At 57.1% G+C, this 27138-nt stretch overlaps 1 protein-coding gene across 2 annotated transcripts in view; it reads right to left on the reverse strand.

Moving 5' to 3' along the window:
• SKI (SKI proto-oncogene) overlaps nucleotides 1-27138 on the reverse strand; it is a 72059-nt gene that overhangs the window by 20239 nt on the left and 24682 nt on the right. The gene's annotated exons all lie outside the window — the stretch shown is intronic.

Genomic DNA, 27138 nt, shown 5'->3' on the forward strand with positions numbered 1-27138 from the left:
TGGACTATTGGGTCTCATGCCCTCTTGCCCAAGAATCAGACCTCATAAGAGGCCAACGATGCTCCTGAGCCAGGGCTCTGACACTCACCTTCCTTCCCCAAGTTCCCCCGACCTTTGCCACTCCTGGCCTGCACACCATAGTGGAAGGACACTTCAGGCTCCAGCTCCCAAAAGGAGAAGCCCCCTGGGGTTGGCTGCACCACTGGGCTTGGAGATCACCTACCAGCCTGTCTGTCAAAACACAAAAAACCCCTCGAAAGCAGAGGGTGTAAGGGGGAGGGTTGGGGTGGCCCACCCCCCAGCCCTTCTGCAGACTCTGGGGGTGGGGGGCACATACATGATTCCTGTGGCCCAGCCACCCTCAGGAGGAGAGGGAGAGGCTCGTCTCCACCGGGCCAGGGGGTCTGGGGCCCCGATCAGAGGTGTCCACTAGACCCAAGACTGAGAATGGGTTTCACTGCAGACACTGGATGTCCACCCTGACCCCATCCCGTGGATTCGCCACCAACCCTCTGGATACCAAGGCCTCCCATGCCCCTGCAAAACCTTACTTTCAGCATCAGAAAATGTGTGGGAAGTCCCCAAAGGGACAAGGTGGGGTGGAACAGAATCTTTCCCTTCCTTGACAGTCACTGGCAAGTAACTGTTAAAAAGCACTAAAACAACAAAACAGAACTCCCAGAACAATGAAGCTGTTTTGGAAATCGATGGTACTCTTGTGTTTTGGAGAAGTGGGGAGCAGGACGGTCTTTCCCTCGTTGTCCAGCCGTCACGGTTCGCTTCCAGCCCCGGCCAGAGATGACAAACGCGCCCTCATCCGTCCGGCGTCAGAGCCAGCACTGCTCAGAGGAGTGCGGGCCGCCGCAGTTCGACTCCGGACAACCGGCTGGCCGAGAACCGGACGGCAGGCCCTTGCCCCATGAAGGCCCCTCTGGAAGGACAGCCACCCCTCCTCCCCACAAGCCTCCACACAAAGAACTGGCAAGACTCAGGGAAGGGGCGCTGCTCTTCGGAGGGAGGGCCACGGGCAGCACGGCCAGCAGCTGACCGGGAACATTCCTGCAGACGCCCCGGCTGACTGCCACACCTGGCTGCCCTGGGCTGGGCTCTCCCTCTGAGGTGCCAGCAAGAGCCTGCAGTTTCTGCTCCTCTCATGCAGCCAGAAACACACAGAACACGGAACTCGGAGAGAGGCACCAGGGAGTGGCCACCTGCTTCCCGCCTCCTGAGCCCCGGGCCCACTCAGCTGGCCCCTGCTCTCGCCTCCCACGCCTGCCATCAGGAGGTGCACGGGCTCCCGTGGTGCTGGCCTCCTCACCACCTCTGTGCGGTCTCCAGCGCCTCCCACGTGGACAGTGCCCGCCTGCAGGTCCTGGTGACCCTCTGACCTTCGGGGAGCTGCACACCCTGCCTTGGGTGGGGGCCCCAGGCAGCCCTCAGCTGCTCTCCTTAAACCTGCGGGGTCCCTCCCACAAGCCCCCCTCACCTGACCTTGTGCCCAGAGCACGTGCAGGCACATGGGGTGTGTGCATGTGTCGTGTGTGCTGTTGTGTGACCGGTCATGTCAGAGGTGAAGGCCTCCGAGAAAAGGCACCGGGCGAGGGGGTACTGTGGAAGTCGATATGGGGTGCGGGTGACGCACTCTGAAACAAGGGGGATCCTGTCAGCTCTGCCCCAACCCCAGGGGCTTAGGGGGCCTTTTGCAGAGCAAAATGCCAAAAGAAACTTCTTCCGACCACAAATCCAGTAGGGCTGGCAGGGACGGGGTCACTGGTGGCCCTGGGAAGAGAGACCTCCCCCATTCCCCCACAGAGTATCAACCCCGATGCTGGCCGAGGGGTGGACCCAGATGCCGCTGAAGCCTCAGACCCAGCCAACAGCCACACCCGCGGGCCTCTGGGACTGGGGGGCCTCCTGCCTCTGGCCGCCTTCCAGTAAAAGGCCTTCTCGCTCCTTGAAACTCTGAATCCAAAGCCAGCCACAGGTCTGGGACACGGGTGCACCCCGCGGAGCCTTGGCCAGGCGCAGAGCTGAGGTCTTTACTTTTTTTAAAGATTTTATTTGACAGTGAGAGAGGGAACACAAGCAGGTGGAGTGGGAGAGGGAGAAGCAGGCTTCCCGCGGAGCAGGGAGCCCAATGCGGGGCTCGATCCCAGGACCCTGGGATCATGACCTGAGCCGAAGGCAGACGCTTAACCAACTGAGCCACCCAGGCGCCTGGCAGAGGAGTTCAATCTCAGAGGAAGAAATCAGCAGGTAGACAGGACCACGAGAGGTGGTCGAGCACTGTCACGTGGCCCGACCTCAGTTTCCTACCCCAGATGACACCGACCCCACACTTCTCTGGGTGCTCTCGCACCCCATCACCCATTCCTGCAGGAGGAGCAGCTGGGACCAGAGAGCTAGCAAGCCCAAGCCTGCCAGGCCTCCTTGCAAAGAAAGCCTCCCATCCGCTCAGCCCCTCTTCCCACGCACAAAGGCTCCAAGGCTCAGCGCCCTCGATGAATTATGCATAGCAGCTCAATTATGACAGAGCCGCAGGAGGGCCAGCGTGGGGGCCCAGGCGGGGGAGGGGGGGGCCTGGCGGCTGGCATCCTAGAGGCGGCGGCGGAGGTACCCCCAGCGCAGCAGGGCGGCCGCCATCAGCACGTGTGCCTGATACCGGTGCAGAGCTGCTCGGAGGACCCAGGGCTCCAAACTCCTGCCTCCGGCCCCGGATCCCGGCTGGCTATCACCTGAGTCCCGAGGGCCCTGCTGTGACCCCAACTCCATCAGAGCAGCACGGAAGAGCCGCTGCTAGCCTGCGCAATGGTGGGAGAGGCCCCCTGGGGGTAGCTAGAAGACACACAGGCGCCACAGGCCCCAGCCCCACACCTTCCACTCTGAGCACCCCGGCACCCCGGGAGACGCACAAGGGCCACGGTGGCCTCCAAACACCCCCCAACCGGACCTGCATTTCAGTGCTGACCTTGCAGGCAATCCATCCTGCAAAACCACCAAGAGCAGGGGCTCCAAGAAAGGTAGCGGGAGAGAGGGATGAGGGAGGCATCTCTGCTCTAAAACAACCTCCCCAGCTGCCCCCCCCCCCCCGGAGGAGGCCCGTAGTCCCCCGCGCGCACACACACGCGCGCACTCGGGGGAGATGCCCCATGGAGGGGAGGTGGGCTCAGGCCCCGCCTTGTGATGCCGGCCGTCCATGGGGAGCAGCCCCAGCGACCCACCTCAAGGTGGGGCCCATGGGCACAGAGCCTCAACTGCCCACACTGGGAGATTTCCATTTCTCCCAGACAAGGGAACTTTTCCTGCGAAGGACCAACACTTTTCAGTCTTCAAAATCGAAATAAAAATATCCCAAGTGGCGTCCACTGGCAAGAGGACATGCAGTCTGTCTCCACACAGAACAGGAAAGTGTACCAGGTCCCCCAGAGCCTAACGCTTGCACAAGGAGCTGAGAACCCCTGGAGGACATCTGACCCCCACAGCAGCTCTGGAGGAAGGAGGATGGTGGGAAGGGGGTCTGAGGAGGCCTGCCCTCTGGGCGCTCGCAATCTGGGCCTCTGCTCTCTGACTTTTTAATCTAAAAGGAAGATATTCCCCAGGCTGGCTCCGTGGGCGTGCAGTGTGCACACGTGGTTTAATGCTCTGCGGTTGCCGTCCTAGAATTCTTGATAATCTCATCTTCGGGAAAATGTTATTTATAAGTGAAGTCTGATGGGACAATGGAGCCAGTGAGACTCAAGGAAGGTAAAGGGGAAGAGTGAGGACCCAGGGCGAGCACGGCACTCCCAGCCCCAGGAGGCTCCCCTGACCGCCCTACAGCCAGAGCCCAGGGCCCCACTGGAGCACTCGGCCCAGCTGAACGTGTGGGGGGGACAAGGGCCCTGTTCTTTTCCCTCAGCCTGCTCCCCACAGGAGGGGACTGGTAGAACGTGCGCATCGCAGGAAGTGACCAAGAAACAGCTGAGTCAGCTTGTGCTGTGTTTCCACTGTTCCGGGTAAGGAGGAAACACATACGTTTGTTCGAGGCACAAAATGCAAACCGTGTGATTCCAGTGGCCTTGCATCCGAGTGAGACGCTCTTGCATTTGCATTTAAAACTGGCACCGCACAATATAAAGATGAACAGTACAACTTGGGGCAGGAATTTAAATTTTCGATTTTTTCTTACTTGAAATGCCATTAAATAGCAATAAAAACCACCATGGCAAGTTGAAAGACTGCAGAAAAGGGAAATGTTTGCATTTTAGTGGCTTCCGCACTTTCCTCGTGCCTCCCAGAACCAGGGCCCGGCACCCTCCTTGACAGACACCTCCGCTGTGGACCCTGCAGTCAGGCCACCTCAGCCGCTGCCACACGTGGTCCCTGAGGAAGCCGGGCAAAGGCTTTCCACAGAGGGCAGACTCCAGCGGACCCACAAGCACCTGCAACTGTCACCCGAGAGGCGTCCCAGCCAAGAGCCTCGCAGCTGGACCTCCCCTCACACCAGACACGGGACCGGGAAGGCCATTTGCTAATCTGTTAGAGAACAAAATCTGCCAAAGGAAGAGTTTTAAGCCCACTTGTTAACACCTTGCAAATGCATGCAAAAAACCCCAGCCAATGTCAGGGAAGATGGCACTCACTGGAGAGAGCGCTCAGCAAAGCCACACAGCCTGGGGGGCAGAGACCACACCCGCCCACAGCAGCCCAGCTCTGCTACACCAAGGCCATGTTTCCATGAACACTACTCCCCACCATCTCTGAATGGGCGCGGGAGTGCAACACACTTCACCAAACTGCCCAAGATCCAAGAATATTCCAGTAGGTCCACAAAGGAATAAAACTATACATTGGCAAGATCAAAAAGGGCTTCTGGGCTCCTACTTCAAATTAAAAGCAAAATAGTTTCTTGATTCTTTTGATCATCAGGAAGGCCTAATTTGGGGGCATTTGTAAAGAAATGCACGGACATCACCCTTAAACTCCCCTCTCTACACTGGCCACCTCTACAGTTCACCCTGGGCACTGACCCCACCCTGGGAGGGGAGGTATCTCGCAGCATGAGTTCAGGTCAGAAGGAGACCTTGCCTCCCTGCAGGTCTTGCTCTCAAGGGGCTGCCCCCTGCAGGGGAGGTGCTGCGTTGGGGGCCTGCCCTGAAGGGGCTCTGAGAAGGGAAGATGAGCAGGGTGACACAGCCTCGGGCCCCTTACCTTCACAGTGGCTGTCATACCCGAACATGCAAATGACCCCGAGCAAAGCAGGGTGACCCAGAGCCAGCAAGGAGGCCGAGGCAGGGTGGGAGGTAGGCTCTGAGGGGAAGCGTGTGCAGCAAGGCAGACAGACCCCGGCCTGCTCATCACCGAGGTGCACCAAGGCCCCAGCCCTTGTTTAACGGCCTCCGCGCAGCTGGACAGTCCTGCCAGCAGGACAGGGGCTCCTGGGTGGCTGCCCTCCCCTCTGCAGCTGCCTCAAGTCTCTCCCCCTCCCACTCAGGGCTGGTCCCCCCAGGGCAGGCGGCGGAGGAGGCCGCGGCGTGGAGGGGCGGCTCTGGCGCACTCTCACCGTGGTGGCAGGAAGTGGAGCTGCGAGGCCGCCCACCCCCCCCCCGCCCCGCCCCCCAGCAGCGCCCGCCTTGTTTTCTCTCCATAGAAACCGACACAACAGGCTGAGGGGACAGGGGGGGCGCTCCCGGACCACAGGGCCGCCTCCACTTCCGGGCTGTGGCAGGGAGGCTGGCCAAGGACCAGCGGAGCACCCGGGCTGAAGGCAGGCTCACGGGGCCGCAGACAGGAGCGTGTTCGGAACGTGGACACGGGCAGCCGGAGCCCAGAAGCCGGCACCACACCTCCAGGGCTCGGACCGGCGCCCAGAAAGGCAGAGCCACCAGCATGGGTCCCCAACAATGCGGATTCTCCCCAGGAAACAAACAGCACACTGCCAAATGCACGCGTCACTCTCACACCCTGGCAAGCTGGGAGCCAGGTCTCCAGGGGCATCCAGCCCCTCCTGCTGAGGTTCGGTCACTGCCAGGTGGGTGGAGCCGGGCAGGGGACAGGAGGCTCGGACAGGCCCTGGGCCCGCGCTGCTCGCGGCCGGAGAGGTAGCTGTGTGGGTCACAACGGGCCCAGAGGGACCCGGGGGAGAGCCAGGACGATGTGCGTCACAGCGGCCTGGGCCAGGGGCCCTGGACGAAGGATTCCGGCCACACCGGCTTCCTCCTCTGAAAACTGGGGTGACAGGCTCTGCTGCCTCAGAGCCGCCAATGGCAGAGGGCATGCGCTGGCATTCTGGAAACCACCAACTCCAAACCCGGCCCCCCATACAGCAGGAGCCACAGTGTCTAAAACACGACACCTCCCTAAACTGCAGAATTCTTCACGATGCGCAAACTGGCCAGTAGGCCCAAGACCCCCAGGCTCTCTTCCCGAGGGTCCAAGGACAGGCTTCCAGCCCCCCGTCCCCGCAAGAGAGGACGCAGGCCTGGCAGATGGAGGCAGCCTGGGCTCAGGGGCACCAAGGTCCTGGCCGAGGCTGCCAGGCCAGCGTCTGGACGACATCCCTGCGCTGGGGGACCTGGCCTGGTACCTGACCACCCACCGCCCCACTGGCCAACCCTAGCCTGGCAGCTGCCCCCTGACTGCAGGAAGCCAAAGACAATATGGCGAAGGGTGGGGTCTCCCAGGAAACAAGTTGGCAGAGCACCAGCCCAGCCAGAGAACAAGGCCAGGAGCCCTCCCACACCTTCTCATCAGCAGAGGATGAGGGTGACCGGCAGCCGCTCCACAGACCCTGGAATAAAGGGTGGAGGGCCGGGGACAGTGTTAAAGCTGGTGGGCTCATGGAAAACAAGGGTTGCCGCGGTGTTAGAAAGCCACACCTACCAGACAGCCGAGGCTGACCCCAGCACCACGTCCGTGGCCCGCTCTGCTCACTGTGGCCGAGGTCACTGCAGGGATGGGGGCCCACCCTGGCCCCACCTGAGCCCTGACCCTCACTTCCTCTGAGGCTGCGTTCCAATGATCTCATTAGACTGATCAGGGGCTCCCGTTTTTGTCCTTAAATATTCGCGCTGTAGCGTGTCTTCCAGGTTGTCTTGCAGACCGAGTGTATCTGAAGGCGTCTGCGTGAGCTGTCAGGCGGTACACAGCCTCCAGCGCGCTCCTAGGATGAGCCCTTTCTACAGGTCACCAAGAAAGGCCACGCACCCAAGAGCACGGAGGTGGTTCAGAGGCGTGGAACCCGAGCGAGCACGGAGGACAGGAAGTCAGACTCTTACAGTGAAGATGGGGGACGACACCCAGGCCCCTCTTCCGGTGACATGAGGGGCAGCTTCCCTGGGAAGGGGCTGTGGGGTGGGAAGTGGCCTCGTGACACTGGACGCGGCTCCTCAATGACCGAGAACACAGACGGCTAGGGAGTGGGGTGGGCTCACCGCTTCATTTGCTTCTTAAAAGACCCCCCTTGAAACAGCTCACTTCTCTCAGGAGAGCTGCAGGGAAGCAAGGAGAGCAGGACGTGCAGGTCCTTGGTCTCCCTCCCAGGACACTCACAATGGACCAGAATTAGGGAGAAAGAGCCCTTCTGTCTGCCGGGCTGGGACTGCGGGTTTGCCTTGGCGGGGGGACAACTTTCCACTGGCCCGTGCCCCTCCCCCAGCTCCCTCCACTTGCAGCTGGAGCTGTCCTCAGAGGGAAGGAGGCATTTCCTGTACCCCCCCCCCAATTTCCCAACATTCTTGGCAAGCCCAGAGAAGAGAAGGCAGCAAGAACAGGGAGGGGGCCGGGTGTACCCCCAGGCGCACAGGACTACAAATGGGGGAGATAGAGGACAGAGTGCCCAGAGAAAGTGCTCACAGGCCGATGGGGCAGAAGGGAGGGGTTCTGCTCTCCAAACCCGTTTCCCTTCTGCTAGAGTGTCCACCAGGCCCACACTCCCCATAAAGATGCCGGAGGAACACTGCATGGGCAGGCGGACAGGTGGGTGGACAGGCGTCCGAGTAGGCAGGAGGCAGGGATTTCAGGACAATGGCTAAAATGCATGCCTGGTTTTGGGGTGACCCTCTGGGACACAGAGAGCCAGGTGGGCAGGACTTCAGGTGACTGTCTAATCACTGGCCACTAAGTCACCCCACACGGTCATGGAACCAGGGGGGTCCAGGGGGCGCTGCCAGCCTCCCTCAGCATCTCAGCTCCCTGCTGGGCTAGGAGGAAGCCCCTAGAGTAGCCCTGGGGCCTCAAGGACACTAGGCCCATGGCAACTGCTCAAGAAACATCTGCAGTGCGAGTAGGTGGGAGGCCAGGCCAGCCAGGCCGTCCTGAGCATAAGCAGGCTCCAGGAGAAGGTGGAAGTGCCCTCTCCCAACTGCCGCCAGGGCCACAGGACGCCGTGCCGAAGACACCCTCCCCAAATGCTGCCATGAGGCCTGGGTGTCTCAAGGCACCTCAGCCCCTGGGGCCTGAGCTCCCGGGGGGTCAAGGCAATGGCTGCAACCGTGGTGACCGCCTCCTGGTCCGAGGACCTGGGAACACAGCCCTTGGGAGCCCGACCAGCACTGCCCCTCCAGTGGGTGCCCAATCCCTGGGGAGGCCTGGCTGGTTTCTCCCTGGGACAGCTGGATGTACCCAGCTGTTACAGGAAGTCCAGCTCAGTCTGGCTTAGGCAAGTCCAGGTCCCCACCCCAAGGCCAGGGCCGAGCTCCACGGACGCCCACTCCCTGAACCCACCTGTACCCGGTCAGCAGGTGCAGAAGAGGGACACGGCTGGGGGCCATCCCACCCGACTGGCGCGTCTGCTGGGACGTCAACTGCGCATCTATCAAGACCTGATCAACTAGAGCCACATGGTGGCCGGCGGCTGGGACTCTGGACGTGGAAAACCTACAGCTTATGTCACACTTGCTGACCTTGCACATCCCCTCCCCAGGACCCCGGCCTTCTGCTCAGTCCCTTTGCCTCAAGCCTACGGAGCCCAGCACATCCATCTCTGGAGCAGGAAGGAGAGGCCCACTGCTCTGAGGACAAAGCACGGGCTGGAGGGAGAGACACACGTGAGGGGACACATTTTTGTCCTGGTGAGGGACCACATAGGGATTTCTCCACCGGGACCTGTCTTCACATCAGGTTTAGAAATGCAGATTCGCGAATGGCCCCCACAAAGGCCACCAGTCTGGCCCCAGGGCCCCTGTGTCAGCTGCTGAAGTCCACAGCCTCCTGGCAAGGACCAACCGAACCTAGCGCCCGAGCCAGCGTGGCCAGACCTGCAGACAGCCCACTGCTGCCCCGCTTCGCGGCCTGCACCGCCAGCCTCTCTGCAACAAGGTGCAGCCACAGCCCGCACCCGTCTCGAGAGCAGGGCCTACGGGTGTACTGAGTGCGAAGACTTGGCTGGAGCAGCCACTTTGGGCCACGAGGCAGGGAGCGGCAGGGAGCGGCAGGAAGCCAGTAACAGGGACGGGGGGCAAGGACACCAGCAGCGTCAATCTGCCCAGAGCTCCTGCCTCCAGACTTCACTCACTGGAGGGAGAGAAGCGCAGGCCACGCTGGGCACTTGGTCTTGCCCCCCACCCCCATCCCTTTGATGGAGTCTCCCTGTGTTTCAATCACCCCCACACCGCTCCTTACCAGGGAAGCAAAGGACACCCATTACATACACACCGGGGGAGACGGGCCCCAGGACCCCCCCCCAAATTTCAGAACAAAAGAGAAAACCCTCAAAGGCCGGGGTCATGAACGTGTTAAGAAGCTGCAGGAAGAGGTCTTCATCCTTTCCACACAAAACCAGCGGAGGCAGCAGCCTTCCCAGCCTTCCTCCTCCTGGCCTCAGGCCGCCCTGCTCAAGGTGTCCCATGCAGGACACCAGAGCACTCCTCCAGGGCAGAGCCCCCCCGGGCCACCCGCTCCCACACTTCTCACCCCAGGACCCCTAGGCAGCAGAAGCAGGTGGCCTCTAGGCTGCCGACCTCCCTCTGGGGTCCAGGCCACCTGCACAGCCTCCTTTCTTTAGAGGCTCTCTGACTCAGCAGGTGACCTTCAGAGAGAGCCGAGAAGGGTCCTGGTGCTGGGGGCAGGGCACCTGGTCCCAAAAACACTGGTAACCCAGCGCAGGGGCAGGGTAGGGCAAGACCACCTCTAGGAAACTCAACGGGGGAAACATGGGACCTGGCCTTGAGCCTGGGCTGTGGGCAGGAGGCTTTGGGGGGCTCCTGTGGATGAAGGTTCTCACAGGACAACGTCCCCAGGCTCAGAGAGGAAAGCCTGAAACAGCAAGATGAACAAGATGAAACTGTTCAATCCCAGGGTCTGCACGCCCCGAGAGGACACCAGGAGTGCAGAGAGGCTGCCTCCCCCCAGGACCCAGCCCCAATTTCCTCCCGGGCACATGGGACCTGCAAAATTCATGCACAGGCTTCGGGGCAGGCCAGGCGCAAAAGGCATGGCCGGGAGCCACGGTGTCCCGGGGGACTGGGGTGTGTGTGTGTGTGTGTGTGTGTGTGTGTGTGTGTAGGACTCTTCCACAGAACCAGGGAAAGGGCAGGCTGTGGACTGGGTGTGTGTGTGTGTGTGTGTGTGTGTGTGTGTGTGTGTGTGTGTGTGTGTGTGTAGGACTCTTCCACAGAACCAGGGAAAGGGCAGGCTGTGGACTGGGGGTGTGTGTGTGTGTGTGTGTGTGTGTGTAGGACTCTTCCACAGAACCAGGGAAAGGGCAGGCTGTGGACTGGGTGTGTGTGTGTGTGTGTGTGTGTGTGTGTAGGACTCTTCCACAGAACCAGGGAAAGGGCAGGCTGTGGACTGGGTGTGTGTGTGTGTGTGTGTGTGTGTGTGTAGGACTCTTCCACAGAACCAGGGAAAGGGCAGGCTGTGGACTGGGGGTGTGTGTGTGTGTGTGTGTGTGTGTGTAGGACTCTTCCACAGAACCAGGGAAAGGGCAGGCTGTGGACTGGGTGTGTGTGTGTGTGTGTGTGTGTGTGTAGGACTCTTCCACAGAACCAGGGAAAGGGCAGGCTGTGGACTGGGGGTGTGTGTGTGTGTGTGTGTGTGTAGGACTCTTCCACAGAACCAGGGAAAGGGCAGGCTGTGGCTTCACAGGCCTGCCCCCACCCCAAGCCAGGCCAGGCCCCTCGGCAGCTTCCGGCCAACATTTAAAGACCCAGTAGAACAGTCATGGAAAAACCGAGCCCTCCACACCCCTCTCCCGCCCCAGGGCTCAGGGGGGCTGAGACCAAAGGCAGAGCTGCCCAAGCATCCTGGCCAGACCCTTCCAAGATCACACGGAGAAGGAGCCCCCCAACCTAAGAATGCAAGCTCAGACCGCAGCCTGAATGCAGGCCGGGAGGCCGCTGTGCACCCCTCATGCCACCACGCCTGTCTCCAAAGAGCCCACCTCCACTGGGCTCCAAGGTGGCAGGGGGCATCCTCCTCGCGGGAAAACACACGGGGAGCTTTGTGGTGACAGGAAGCACAGCCTCACAAGTGGGGAACCGGCAGAGCTATCTGCCCAAGACCAAGTGAGTGTCCTTCCCACTGCTCTGCATATCAAGGGCCCCAAACCTCTCTCATACCCCAACACTGGATTCCTAACCCTGCCCCAGGCCAGTCACCATCTCTTATGGCCCCTTTCACAGGTGGGGCCCCCAAATGATCCCGGCTGGCTGGAAAGACCCTTGGTGTCTCCCACACGGCTCTTCCTGCCCAGGTGGGTGAGAGGTACCTGACCCAGGAGGGACCTTGCGCCATCAGAAAGCAAAGGACAAATCACAACCACGACAAGATACCACCTCACACCTGTGGGAATGGCTCAGATCAACATCACAAGAAACAACAGACGTTGGCGAGGATATGGAAAATGGGGACCCTCCTGCATGCACTGTTGGTGGGAATGCAAGCTGGTGCGGCCACTGTGGAAAACAGCGTGGAGGTTCTGTGAACAGTTAAAAATAGAGCTACCCTGTGATCCAGGGATTCCACCGCAGGGTACTTACCCAAAGATACAAAAACACTAATTTGAAAAGATGTAAGCACCCGTATGTTTATTGCAGCATTATTTACAGTAACCAAGATGTGGAAGCAACCCAGATGTCCCTCGATAAAGACGTGGTCTGTACGCAATGGAATATTACTCAGCCCTCAACAAGAATGAGATCTTGCCATTTGCAACGACGTGGACAGAACTAGAGAGTATTATGCTAACCGAAATAAGTCACAGAAAAACAACCACCGTATGATTTTACTCGTATGTGGAGTTTAATAGACAAAAACAAGCAAATGGGTAAAAGAGAGAAAGACAAACCAGGAAACAGACTCTTACTGCAGAGAACACACTGGCGGTCACCGGAGGAGGGCGTGTGGGATGGGGCTGAAAGAAGTGCTTGTGAGGAGCACCGGGGTTGCAGAGAAGCGCTAAACCACTATCCTGCACACAAGACACAATATCACACTGTATGTTAACTGGAATTTTTTTTAAAACTAACAAAAAACAGACATGGCAACAGGAGCCAGAGGCCTGCACTGCCCGGGGAGCCGGCCTCTCTCACAGGGAACCTTCCAGCCCCACGACACACCTGCTGGGCCCCTGCGCTGGCCTCAGAGGGGCTGCCTGCCGTGGGGTGGGATGGACCTGAGCCAGGTGGCCCGGGGGGCACACACAGGCTGTCCACATGCCAGAACACACACAGCCACAGCGTGGGCACAGAACCCCCGGCGTCACGTGGGCAAACGGAGGGACGGGAGTGCGTGGCACCCATCTGCGCCACATCACGGGGAAGTGCTCACAAGCTTCATAGCAGAAACACTCTGAGTTCAGAGAAGAAACCAGAACAGAGATGTGAGGGCGGTTTCCCCAAATACTTCAGCACTTCAGCCTGTGAACAATCTCCCATTCCTGACAAACACAGAAAACGCAAGGACAGAACACAGAGCCGGGCGGGGACGGGGTGGGGGGCGGTGGTGCTGAGCTGCAGGAAGGAAGGAGGGAAGAGGACTGCCCCTGCCCAGGCCGTGAGTCTGTCCGGCCCTTCCAGAACGCTCTTGTTACCTTGAGCACCAGAAGGCCACCCACCACTGCCAAATACACCCAAGTCTGGAGAATGACCCCAAGACAATCCATAGGAGGGTCCCCTTCGGGACGCCAAGCATGCCGCCCTTACTAGAGCCCCAGAACCCCTGCCCCTCCTCCTTCCCATGGCTGTGCGCTCCCCTCTCTGGAGCATGGAGCACCCAGGCCAGCCTCTGCGGTGACCCCCATCGTTAGGGCCTAACCAGCCCCACTCTCCCAGCCACCAGGCCCCACACAGTGAGAAGCTGCGACAGCCCCTTCCAGGGACCGGGAGCCGGCACGGAGCTCTGCAGGCAAGTGGCTGGAGTGCTCCTCCAGAGCCAGGCCCCACCGCCTCCACTTCTCTCCTCTGGGCAGAGGGTGCGCCAGGGGGGTGCGGAGTCGAAGCACTGCTCCCCGATCCCTGCACACCCTGCCCCAACTGCCATCCCCTCAGCCTTTCTGCCCTGCAGGTAGCCCAGGGTCAGGGGCCTACTGGGAGTCACGGCACAGGGCCAGACCAGGCCACGGCCCTCAGGACGCCATGCCTGAGGGACCAGGGTCACGAGGTCGCCACAAGCGCCAAGCCCAGCCACCTCCTCACCACACCACGTACGCCTCCATTTGAGCCTCCTTCCCAGGGCACCTGGCCACAGAAGGACGACTGCCCAGAGCAGGCCCGGCCGCCAAGCCTGCACTCAGCTCGGCCAGCCACCCCCCGCCCGGGGAGAAAGGTCTGCAGGAACCGCGTGTCACCCCTCGTGCACCCCAGCCTCAGGAGTGCCAGGCGCAGGCGGCCAGCAGCCCGACGCCCGCAGGGAGCCGCCGGCCCTAGACCCCACCGCAGGCAGCAGAGAGGGACAGGCAGCCTGCCCCCGCCGGGCTGTCCCGCATCCCGCGGACGGCTCTGTGCGTTGGCTGCGTCTCACCCACAACACGAGCACAAGAAGCCAGGCCCACACCCGTCTACACCAGCACACCCAGTAATCTACTAGAATGACGCAAATGGAAAAGTGGGGCCAATAAGGAGACCAGTGCCCACCAGCCTGAGGCGCAGAGCCCACTGAACCTGAGTCCCAGGTGCGTGCCGTGGACCTGCAACTGGAACCAGTAAAGGGCCAGATGGCCCCAGAGGTCAGCTGAGGAAGAGCAAACCTGGGACAGACATCTGGGCTTCGGGGCTGCTGGCGACGTAACAAATGACTTCCTGGCGGAAAGGACAAGCAGCCTGTGTTTTCAGGTGCTCCCCGGCCGTGCTCACTCTTACTACCACGGGTAGTCCCCGATTCAAGACCCCACCCCGCCCCCTGGGAGGAAGCATCTCTAGTAAGGCCAGGCTGGGCCACAGCGCCCCGTGGCGGGGTGGGGGGCCCCTGGAGTCCAGGGCTGCTGGTCGGACCGAGGGCACGGCACCGGCCGGCAGCCTGCGGGCAGAAGGAGCCTACCTGCTCCAGGGGCCGGGACCGTGGACAACAGAGGGCGGGCAGAAAGGAGACGCCAAGCCTGCAGGCCACACGTCCAAACAGCAACAGGAAGTCTCGGTTTTGATAAAACACACAATCACAGCAAGGACAACATTGACAAGACGAAGCAGTGTCCAATTTAAGGGCTTCTGGGGCACAGGCAGAAACGCAAACTAACTCACCAGCAGTAAGGTTTTTTTTTTAAGTCACAAAGGACGTCCCCGTGCCTGAGCCGGCGTAAGCGGCACTCCCCTGCACGCTGGCCCGCACACTCCCAGACGCCAGGCTCCGGGCTGGTGGCCCTCAGCGGCACACGCAGCCCCAGGCGCACAGACCGTCCCACAAACAGCCGCCTGCCCTGTTTCTCCGGAGCACTTCGCTCTGGGAGGAGGCTGCTGCCCCAAGCAGCTCTGGTTCCCACCTGCCTGAAACCCAGGCCCGTACGGGTGTGTTCTCAACTTCTGACACCATTTTCAAGCTACTGAAACATTTCACCTTGGTGGCTTGCAATTCTGACCTTTTGGCATGTTTTTCATCCCCTGAAAGGCCCTGTCAAAGCTCCAAGCCTTGCCCGTCTGTGCTGAGGGCGAGGGTCGTGGGAACTCGAGAGGCGGCAACAAAAATCAGGGCAGTGACCTTTCGACCTGGCCCTCTGCAGGGCCTACAAGGGGGCTGGGGGCGGGGCGCCCCCACGGCCAGGCCACCCTCCCCAGGCTCCTCAGCTCAGATGGCCCTGCACCTGCCCGTGGGGCCACTGCCCCCTGGAGAAAAAGAAACAAGTCATCAGGACAGGCATGACCCGCCCCCACCCCCAGCCTCCCTAAACCAGGGAATACTGCCTGTTGTTTTGGGGACCAGGTCCTTTTTCAAGAAGTGGCTTTCTAGAAACATGGCCAGGCAGCCCTTCCCCCCACATCAGCCTCACCAGCGAAGACATCTGTCCTCAGCTCCTCCTGGCCCTGCAGCAGCCAGCCAGGATAAGGGGAGGGGTACCCCAGGGTCCCTGAGTTCCCGAGGGCCAGGCAACCACCCATGAGCCCCTCAGGGACAAGGGCTGCATCCCTGCCCCAGGGGGGCCTGCAGGAGTGCCGAGGTGCGCCCCAGCACTGGTGGGCTCCAAGGAACAAAGGTTTCTGTGGGGCAGGCGCCGCTCAACATCAAGGGATTGTCTGGGTCAGTGAAGGGCAGGGAGAGAGCACAGAGCCCTCAGCTACAGCGGTGGCAGCGTGTGGGGCAAGTCCCCAAACTAACCCTTCACCCCCAAGTGGTCATGGGCAATGGGACACCACACAGGCCCTCCTGTAAGGAAAGCCAACCACACGAGGCTTTGAGGCTGCATGCAGCCCCACCCCCCATCCCTAGGAAGGAGGCCATCTCCCCAAAGCTTCCCCAAAGCCCCAGCAGACTTCTGGGGGTCCGGTGCCATCCACCTGGATCAGTCAGGGAAAGCTGGCAGGGAAGGGGGCAGCATGAGGGCGAGCCTGACCCCAGGGCCTAGCACGGGGCAGTGGACAGTGACCCTGCTGCAGTCCCCAGGGTCCCCACGGCCCCGCCCAGGGATGGCACGCAAGAGGGAGCGCAGGTGAACTTGTCTGTCCCAGGCCTGGCCTCACAGCTGACCCAGCCGAGACCCCCACAGGGTGCAAGATGCTGCTCCATCAGCTCAAGGGTCTCCCCCAGTCAGACCAGCCCTGCTCCGTGACCCTCAGAATTCAGGGACCTGAAGGAGGGAAAGCGGGCATGGGCTCTGCCCCACCCCAGCTCCCCCTGGAGACGGGACAGCCTGAACTTTTCACCCCTCAGCACAGACATCAGGAGAAAAGGGCTACAAAGGTGTCTGCCGGGGGGTGGGGGGGATGAGGGAAGGGGGTGGCCCGACACCATCAGCAGTTGTTCCTCCACCATCCCCCCTCCAAAAATGTGTATTGCCCGTTTTACAATCACCAGATGGAGGCCCTGGGCCCGCAGGCCTCCTCACCCTCTGTGACCGCCTGACCTCTCGTAAATGGGGACAGAGCCCAGGACCTACGGCCACACCCCCACTCCCGGGGGGCCGCTGCAGGTCAGCAGGCTGCATCCAGCCCTTGGCATCGGGCAGAGTGACCGGCATCTCTCAGACCTGCTCATGCTGAAAACCAGAAAGAACCCGAAACCAAAGAGGCAGAGGTTCCAAATGACAGCCAACTAGCCGATGACCCGGCACCCGACCCCAGTGGGCCCCCCTGCAGCGAGATAGCCACTGCCCCCACTCTGGAGTGGCGACCGCCAGCCCAGGATGTGTCCCCCACGGGAGGGGGACATGCAGGGACACGGGTGGGTCTTCACGGGTTCACACGCCCATGCTGATCATGGCCACTCCCCAGCTGGCACAGGCAAGGGAGGAAAACCGAGGCGAGCCAGCCAGCACCTCTGTGCCCCGAGCAGCGCTCACCAGCAGGACAAACCCGCTGTCTCCTGGTGAGGGCGCCACCACCATCACCCCCCAACCCTCCGGGGCGGGCGCGGGCCCACAGCCTCCTTCCTCCACAGGATGACTCCCCTGCGCTGTTGTCACACAGCCAACCGCGGGTGCCCGCACTCCCCCCAAGCTCCCCTGCGCGCATCTTCACTTCCACGTCAGTGCTCCCGTCACCATCAACTCCACCACTATCCTCGACAGTCCCTCGGGGCACTGGCAGCAGAACCTCGCATCCAGGCCCTCTCACAAAGCACAGAAGCCCCCCAGACCCTCGCCAGGCCTGCCCCAGCCTGCCTCCCCGCCCCCGCGGCTCTAGTGGCCTCCTTAGGATTTACTGGCAGCGGCCTGTGAGGGCTGTGCCGGCCAGAGGTACGTGATGGACGTCACGGCAGGCCCAGGCCCACAGGACGTCCGGTGTGTGCGCTCCTGCAATCCCCAACAGCGCAGCCACACCAAGGCCCCAGGGTGGCAGGGACGTCGGAGCCAGCAACAAGCAGGTCACAGTCCTGAGTGGTGGGTGGACCCCCACCACCCCAGAACTCAGGCCGGCTCCCCACACACAGCCTACAGCCCAACAGGGCAGGCTCCGGAGTGGATTCCAGGTTGGGAGCACCAGGGCGGGCGGTGCCCCCACGCCCCCTGCTTGCCCTCCCCGAGCTGAGGCAGGGCCCCTCAGCCCCTCTGCGCTGCAGCCCTCCTCAAGCAAATCAGGTGAAACACCCCACAGCCAGGGAGAGAACCACGCTGTAAAACCAGCGGGAAAACTCACCCCCACCTCCAAAACCAAATCAAATGTGGTTCAGGATGGTCCTCTCTGAGCAACCTGGGCTCTGTGACTCCCGATGGGTGGGTGGACACTGGGCAAGAGTCTTGGGCCCTGCCTGCTTTCTCCCTGTCTTCTGCAGCGTCCCTGGCCTCACTGGCACTGCCTGGGGGAGCTGGGCAAGGGCCCCGCGTACCCAACCCGTGAGGGTCCTGCTGCGGCAGCAAAGAGCCCACGCAGAAAGCAAAACGCCCCTCAGCAGCCGAGACGCAGCCAGAGCCTCTCCCCACCCCACATGCTGGACACTCTGTTCCACACTCAGGTACCTTCAGTGGTCGAGGCCCTGACTCCCAGCAGGAGCCCCGGCCCCCTCGCTCAACACTCAGGCATGCTCGCTCAAGGCACGGATCCAGTACCTGGCTACAGCTGTCCAAAAGCCTGGATGAAGGAACGGGGGGCAGGGGGGCGCACACTGGGGCCGCTGGACAACGGCGGCAGCGAGGCGCCGGGAAAGACCCAGAACGTCAGTATAGACAACATGGTACAGCTTCCTGGGCCTGAGACCATACAGCATGTCCTGTGGGCGGCAGCCCTGTGCCGGAAGGTCCAGGATGGGGGCTGTCCGGCGTACCTGGGGAGGGGGCGTACCTGGGGGAGGGGCGTACCTGGGGAAGGGACAGCAGCTCTGTGGGGCGCCCTGAGAAGGGTCCTCAGTGGCGGGGCCCTGGGACACAGTTTCTAGGAGTGAGCAATGTCCACTGAGGGGCAGCGGCAGGGTGTGGCAGTTATTGAACCTGCAAGGCCTTGTCCAGGCAGCCAGGGCGGCCCCCATCCCCTTTGTGCCAGAACAGCAACCACAGAGCACGGAGCGGACCACAGAGCACGGGAGCCGACCACAGAGCACGGAGTGGACCACAGAGCTGGAGCCGACCAAAGAGCACGGAGCGGACCACAGAGCACGGAGTCGGCCACAGAGCACGGAGTCAGCCACAGAGCATGGAGCTGGCCACAGAGTACGGAGCGGACCACAGAGCACAGAGCTGGCCACAGAGCACGGAGCGGACCACAGAGCACGGAGTCAGCCACAGAGCACGGAGCGGACCACAGAGTACGGAGCGGACCACAGAGCACGGAGCCGGCCACAGAGCACGGAGCGGACCACAGAGCACGGAGTCGGCCACAGAGCACGGAGCGGGCCACAGAGCACGGAGCGGGCCACAGAGCACGGAGCGGACCACAGAGCACGGAGCCGGCCACAGAGCACGGAGCCGGCCACAGAGCACGGAGCGGGCCACAGAGCACGGAGCGGACCACAGAGCACGGAGCGGACCACAGAGCACGGAGCCCGCCACAGAGCATGGAGCCCGCCACAGAGCAGGGAGCAGACCACAGAGCACGGAGCAAACCACAGAGCACGGTGCCCGCCACAGAGCAGGGAGCCGGCCACAGAGCACGGAGCCGGCCACAGAGCACGGAGCGGACCACAGAGCACGGAGCTGACCACAGAGCACGGAGCCGACCACAGAGCACAGAACGGACCACAGAGCTGGGGCCGGCCCAGGCTGCTCAGTAGAATTTCCAGCCTGAAGTGGCCTCTGATACAAGCTCTGAGCATAAATCAACACGAGAGGCTTCCATCAAGTCCTCAGCAGTGAGAGGTGCTTCCACTCACTCAGAGAACCCGCTCACCGGCAGCAGGACTGGAGACCTGCGACCGAGAACTCTCTGGGAGGACCAAGTCCACAATTCAACCTGGCACCAGGATGCCCAGGCCATCATGTCCCTGGTGCCGCTCAGGCGCAGGGTCTGAGATGGGTAGTCCCCTCCTCAGAACAAGCCTTTCTCCGGTGCTCCAGCCCAGTACCTGTTCCACGCACCCAACGCCTTTCAGATGAGTGCAGAGCAGCGCTGACCTGTGGTCCCGAGAGCCCCCTTCCCCGAGGCAGCTCATGAGAACACAGCACCACCCTCAGGCCTGGCCAAGACCCCAAGCCATGACTAACCATGCCTTCAGCCCTAGGAGAAGGCTCTAGATGGATGTGGTATTTCAACACCACATTGCTCATGCAAGAGAACCCAGGTCATCCTTACTGCTCTGCCCCACCCTGAGCAGTGTCACAAACCTGCCACCTCCTCACTCGTAGGGGCATCACACTGTCCATAAATTTGTATGAACAAGCCAAAACAGTCCATTCTAACTCTGCTCAAGCTGAACCTTGAGTGGCACTTCAAGGGAAGGGTTGTGACCCTTTCCCAACAGCCAGCTCCTCCACTGTTAGCACTGTCTGTGCCTGCAGGTGTCACCGAGAACCCGCGGACACCAGCCCTGGTCTTGCAGGTGCCACCACAGCACAGGGACACAGAGCCCGTTCCTGCAGGTGTCACCGAGAGCTCATGGACACGAGCCTGTTACCAAACCGGTTAAGCGCCGGCTTGCTGCAGCTGCTGGTCTGAATAGTCAAAATCATGGTACTTTGTTCATCATCAATTCCGACTAAAATTGAAAAGGCAGTAATGAAGATGTTAACAAAACGAATTTAATGCAGCCAAAATTATTGCAAAAAGGAAAACATATCTGCTCACAATGGACATGCCAGTCAGCACAATTCAGCGATTTTTTAAAACCTTCTACCTCCAAGCTTGATTTGCTCACCTTCCTTCCTACAATGAAGATCACCCCCAAGGATCTGTCATTCAAAGTCTTGAGTTATTTTTTATTTCTGCAGCAGTCAGTCCTAGAGGGACACCCCAGAAGCCTCTGCCTGCGCAGGGGAGCCCCCCCCCCCATGCTGCAGATGTCCGCACCGAGCAAGAGAACAGCAACTCTTATTTTTATCTGTTTCCAATGTCACTTATGAAGAGAGCGTCTGAAGCAGAAAGTCGACTTTAGCTGGGTAACAACCACACTGAGATGAGAGGCCCATCTGCAGCCAAGATGGCATCAAAGGGGCCAATGACCCCTCCACCACCCCAGGAGCCCCCGGAGCCAAAACCCAGACAAGGCCCAGGAGCTACCCACCCTCCAGCGACCAAGCACAGTGACCCCCAGATACAGAAGCAACCGCAGTGAGTCCCCGCCAACCCAGCTTATGGCCTGGAGGGTTTCCGGGCGGGCCCAGTGACTAAGTCGGGGAGACAGAGCTGGCTGTCCAGGGACACACGCGGTAGGAGAGAGTGGCAGAGAGGCGCCATGTCTGTAAGCACAGGCCAGGACGGTTCATGAGGCCAGGAAAGAAGCACCGAGAGGATTAGTGGGAGCAGGGCCTGGGGCCTGCACCCAAATGGGAGCAGCCCTGTTCCCACCAGGCAGGCTGGGAAAGCTCTGAATTAATGGGGTCCTGTACACTCAGAAAGGTTTTGTACAGTCTGGGGAACAGTCAGCCCCAGAAGGGGCACTGCTCTGCACCCACCTAACAAATCAAAAAAGACCTGTAAGGATCAAACGATCACCAAGTAACTTAGCCACACCTCAGGACAAAGCTCCAGAAGATTTATGAGGAACACAGAAACATTCAGCACCCAGACATAAATTTCAAAATGTGTGCACCCAAAGAAGCAGGAAAATATGAACCATAATGAGAATCATCCACTAAAACTGACCAGAACGGACATAGACCTAAGAATTCACAATGGACATTAAAACCATTCTTAAAGCTGTATTCCACACGTTTGGCAAGTTAAAGAGAGACGTGGAAGATACGTCCCAAGTCACACTTGCGGAGACGCACGCTCCACTAGGCGGGGTGGCAGTGGAGATGTGCAGAAGACTCTCAAGCTTGAACACACAGCAACAGAAAGTACCTGAGAAAAAGGGGCACAAAAGAATGAGAAGAACGCCTGTGAGCTGGGAGTGCTGCTTCAAGTGTGAGCCAGGTGCCCAAGAGCTGGGGGGAGAGGAGAGTCTTAGAGATAGTGGCTAGTTGGGGCACCTGGGTGGCCCAGTCAGTTGAGTGTCTGACTCTTGGTCTCACCTCAGGTCTTCATCTCAGGCTCATGTGTTCAAGCCCTGCACTGGGCTCCACCGTGGGCATGGAGCCTGCTTAACAAAAAAGGAAGAAAGGAAGGGAGGAAGGAAGGCAGTTTTCCAAAGAAAAACAATAAACCCAAAAGTCTCAATAACCCCCCCCAAACACGTGCAATTTAAAGAAAACTACAATAAAGTACATCAAAATCAACATGCTCAAAACTAGTGACAAAGAAAAAATCTTAAAAGATGTCATGTAAAGAGAAACCAGGACCACAGCATGTCAGCTTCTTTAAAGTACCAAAGAAAGAAAAACTGACAATCTGGAATTCTATACCCACTGCAAATACCTTTCAAAAATGAAAGGAAAATAAAGAGGTTTTAAACACACAAAAACTCATCACCAGCAGACCCACACTACCAAAGAAATTAAAGGACATCTTTCAGGCAGAAGGAAAACGCCACCAGATGGAAATCTTCGTCTACACAGAGGAATACAGGTACCAGGGCTGTTAACTCTACAGGTAAACAAGAGAACTTTTTTCTCATCACCTAAACCCCTTTAAGAAGCACAGACCGTAAGGATGCCTTACAGAGCTCCCGAGCACTGGCCGACCCCCCTGCGTGGTAACGCAGGCCTATACTCCTCCAGAGAGAGCACTGCAGGGGGGCGGGGGCAGAGGAGATGCGCACCACCATGTCCCCGTGTCCACTAAACCCCAGAGGAATCGTGAATACAGCAAACAAGCCAGTGAGGACTGGTAACGGGATCATAAACAGCATTTGATTCAGTGAAAGAGAGCAGGAAACTGTTAAAAAGAAAGCTACGAGGGGCGCCGGGGGGCTCAGTTGGTTAAGCATCTGCCTTCAGCTCAGGTCGTGATCCCAGGGTCCTGAGATCGAACCCCACATCAGGCTCCCTGCTCAGTGGGGAGTCTGCTTCTCCCTCTGCCTGCCGCTCCCCCTGCTTGTGCTTTCTCTCTCTGGCAAATAAATAAATAAAATCTTTAAAAAAAAAGAAAGAAAGCAAGCTACAAATAAATGCAACAAGCAGAAACAGACAGCAAGATGAAAGACCCAGGGCGCCTGGGTGGCTCAGTTGGTTAAGCGACTGCCTTCAGCTCAGGTCATGATCCTGGAGTCCCGGGATCGAGTCCCACATCGGGCTCCCTGCTCAGCAGGGAGTCTGCTTCTCCCTCTCCTGCTCCCCCCTCTTGTGCTCTCTCTCTCTCTCAAATAAATAAATAAAATCTTTAAAAAAAAAAAAAAAAAAAGATGAAAGACCCAAACCTAATCTTATCAACAATCACATTAAATGTCAGTCATGTGAACTCCCCAATCAAAAGGCAGAGAAAAATACCTAAATAAATAAATTAAAAAATAAAGACACACACACATGAAATAAAATGAAATGAAATAAAATAAAAATAAGGACACAGGTTAAAGTAAAAGGATAGAAAGAGGGGCAGCTGGCTGGCACAGTCGGGGGGGCGTGCAACTCTTGGTCCTGGGGTCATGAGCTTGAGCCCCACACTGGGTGTGGAGATTACTATAAAAGCTTTAAAAAAAAAAAAAGGATGGAAACAGATATGCCATGCTCACAAATGTCCAAATGAAACTGGAATAGCTATATTAATATCAGACAAAGTGGATTTCAGAGCAAAGAATATTAACCAGGGACAATGTGGAAGATTATATCAATAAAATGTCAAGTAATCAAATACAGAAAAAGCGTAAACATTAATGCCCCAAATAACAAAGCTACAAAATACATGAGGCAAAAACTGATATGACTGCATGGAGACAAATCTACAATTACACTAGAAGATGTCAACCCTTTTCCACCAAAACTGGATAGAGCAATAAATAGAAAATCGGCAAACATACACCACCACCATCACACAACACCATCACCAACCTGACCTAACCAGTATTTACAGAGCTGCCCACCCAGCACTGGTCCTTCTCAAGTGCACAGAGAACATTCACCAAGACAGACCATATTCTGGACTGAATACAAGTCTCAATATGTTTAAAAGGGTCCACATCACAGAGTGTATCCTCTGACCAAGGTGGAATTCAACTAGAAATCAGTAATAAAAAGATCTCTGGAGAATTCCCAAGTATTTGCAAACTAACACACTTCTAAACAACCCATATATCAAAGAAAAAACCAAAGGCAATTATAAAGTATTTGAACTGAATGAAAATGGAAACACAGCATTAACAGAATCTGTGTGAAATCCCTAGAACAGGACCTAGGAGAAAACCAAACCAAATATTTGTATCTGAAAACAAGAAAAGTCTTAGGGGCGCCTGGGTGGCTCAGTTGGTTAAGCGACTGCCTTCAGCTCAGGTCATGATCCTGGAGTCCTGGGATCAAGTCCCGCATCGGGCTCCCTGCTCAGCGGGGAGTCTGCTTCTCCCTCTGACCCTCCCCCCTCTCATGTGCTCTCTCTTTCTCTCTCTGTCATTCTCTCTCTCTCAAATGAATAAATAAAATCTTTAAAAAAAAAAAAAAGAAAAGTCTTAAATAAATGAGTCAGCTTCCTACTTATGAAGCTAGAAAAAGGACCAATTCAACCCAAAGCAAGCCAAAGGAAGGAAACTATAAAGATCAAGACAGAAATCAATGAAGTAGGAAACAAAAATAACAGAGAAAATCAGTGAAACCAAAACTGGTTCTCTGAGATCAGTAAAACTGATAAGCCTCTAGCCAGATTTATCAGGAAAAGAAGAAGAAATGGTCAGCATCAGGACTGTGAGAGGTGGCACCAATTTCTGCAGCTGTTTAGAAAAAATAAGGGAACGTCATGAATGACCTCATGAAACAAAGCTGACAACTCAGAGCGAGCAATCACTCACACGAGCAGACTCTCGGGCAAGAACAGGCAGCAGGGCGGCCCTGCCTCATTACACCCTCCCATAAAGCCCTCCAGACCGGGACGGGCCTCCACGGTTAAGTGCTACCAGGTATCTTTAAAAGAAATGTCTTTCAGAAAATGCAAGAGGGAATACTTCCCAAATAATTCTATGAATCCAACATTCCTCTAATACTAAAACTAGACAAAAAACATTATAAGAACAAAAAATAAAACAAAACAAAAAACCACAGACCAATAGCCCTCATGAATATTAAATGCAAAAATCATGAACAAAATTTTACCAAGTTATAGACACTGGGGAGGGTATGTGCTCTGGTGAGCGCTGTGAATTGTGCAAGACTGTTGGATTTCAGATCTGTACCTCTGAAACAAATAATGCAATATATGTTAAGAAAAAAAAAAAGAAGGTAGCAGGAGGGGAAGAATGAAGGGGGGGAATCGGGAGGGGTAGACGAACCATGAGAGACGATGGACTCTGAAAAACAAACTGAGGGTTCTAGAGGGGAGGTGGGTGGGAGGATGGCTTAGCCTGGTGATGGGTATTGAGGAGGGCACGTTCTGCATGGAGCACTGGGCGTTATGCACAAACAATGAATCATGGAACACTACATCTAAAACTAATGATGTGGGGGCGCCTGGGTGGCTCAGTCGTTAAGCGTCTGCCTTCGGCTCAGGTCATGATCCCAGGGTCCTGGGATCGAGCCCCACATCGGGCTCCCTGCTCAGCGGGAAGCCTGCTTCTCTCTCTCCCACTTACCCTGCTTGTGTTCTCTCTCTGGCTGTCTCTCCCTGTCAAATAAATAAATAAAATCTTTAAAAAAATAAATAAATAAATAAAACTAATGATGTAATGTATGGTGATTAACATAACAATAAGAAATTTAAAAAAAATTTTACCAAGTCAATCTCAATAATATTATAAAAGGACAATATATCGGGGCTCCTGGCGGGCTCAGTCGGCAGAGCATGCAACTCTTGATCTCTGCACAGAGCTTACCTTAAAAATCCTAATGATAACGATAACAACAACAATAAAAGGATAATACACTGCGACCAAGGGAGATGTGTCCGAGGAATGAAAGTTTATTTGGCATTTAAAATCAGTCAGCAGGGGCGCCTGGGTGGCGCGGTTGGGTTAAGCCTCCGACTCCTGGTTTCAGCTCAGGTCATGATCCAGGGTTCTGGGATCGAGCCCTGCATCAGGCTCCTTGCTCAGCAGGGGTCTGCTTCTCCCTCCCCCTCTCCCTCTGCTGCTCCCCCTGCTCATGTTCACTCTCACTCTCTCTCAAGTAAACAAATAAAATCTTTAAAAAAAAAAAAAAAAAAGGCAGTACTACGTGAAACTAGTATCACACCTAACTGAAACTGAAATAAAAACTTGAAACTATAAAAGAACAAAAATATAAAAAATAAAGAGCAATACTACTGACAGTAACGCCAAACAAGAAAAACCTGGAGATAATCCAATAAATGTGACAAAAAGCATCAAGGCCTGTGCCCTGAAAGCCATGGAATATTACAGAGAGAACTTTCAAACAACTTAAATGGAGTGGTGCACTTTGACCATGGTTTGGAAAACTCAGTACTGTTAAGATGTCAGTTCTTCCCAGATCCATCTGTGTACCCACATTAATCCTAATCAAAATTTAGCAAGATTTTTCTTCATAAAAACAACAAACTGATTCTAAAATGCACATGGAAAGGCAGAGGACCCAGGGCAGCCGTTAACCGAGAAAGGACCGAGTCGGGGAGCTCCTGGTACCTGACTGCAGGACACGAGGCTGCAGCCACCAAAGCCAGCTCGGCAAACAGACCAAGGGAGCACACCAGAGCCCAGAAATAAAACCACACACATATGGACAACGGCTTTTTAACCAAAGAGCAAAGATAATCCACCAGAGAAAGAGCAGACTTGATAAGAAATGGTGCCAAACAACTGGATATCCATACACAGAGATGCGAACTTGGATGCACACCTTGCATCATCCCCCCAAATTAACTCAAAATGAATCACAGACCTAAATGTAAACCTTAAAGCTACAAAATTTCTAGGAAAAAGCACAGGAGGGGATCTCTGTGATCTGGGTTAGGCAAAGATCTGTCAGCTAGTACACCAAAACAGAGTGATACATCGGCCTTGATCAACATTTTTAAAGACTCTATTCAACTCTTCAAAAGACATTATTAAGAGAGAGCCAGGGAGGGGGAAAAGTTTTATAAAGCATTAGTGTGAAAGGGGCTTGCATCAAGAACACAGAAAGAAGCCTTAAAACTCAACAATACAAAAACTCAATAATGGGCAAAATTTGGCACAGATACTTCACCACAGAAGACCTATAAGACAGGGCACCTGGGTGGCTCAGGTGGTTGGGCGACTGCCTTCGGCTCGGGTCATGATCCTGGAGTCCCGGGATCGAGTCCCGCATCGGGGTCCCTGCTCGGCGGGAAGCCTGCTTCTCCCTCTCCCACTCCCCCCTCTTGTGCGTGCTCTCTCTCATACAAATAAATAAAATTAAAAAAAAAAAAAAAGAAGAAGAAGACGACCTATAGGACAGCAAATAAGCACATGAAGAGAAGCCCAACATGAATAGTCTTT

Source organism: Halichoerus grypus, chromosome 5 (assembly GCF_964656455.1).
Source record: "Halichoerus grypus chromosome 5, mHalGry1.hap1.1, whole genome shotgun sequence".
NCBI classification, from domain to species: Eukaryota; Metazoa; Chordata; class Mammalia; order Carnivora; family Phocidae; genus Halichoerus; species Halichoerus grypus.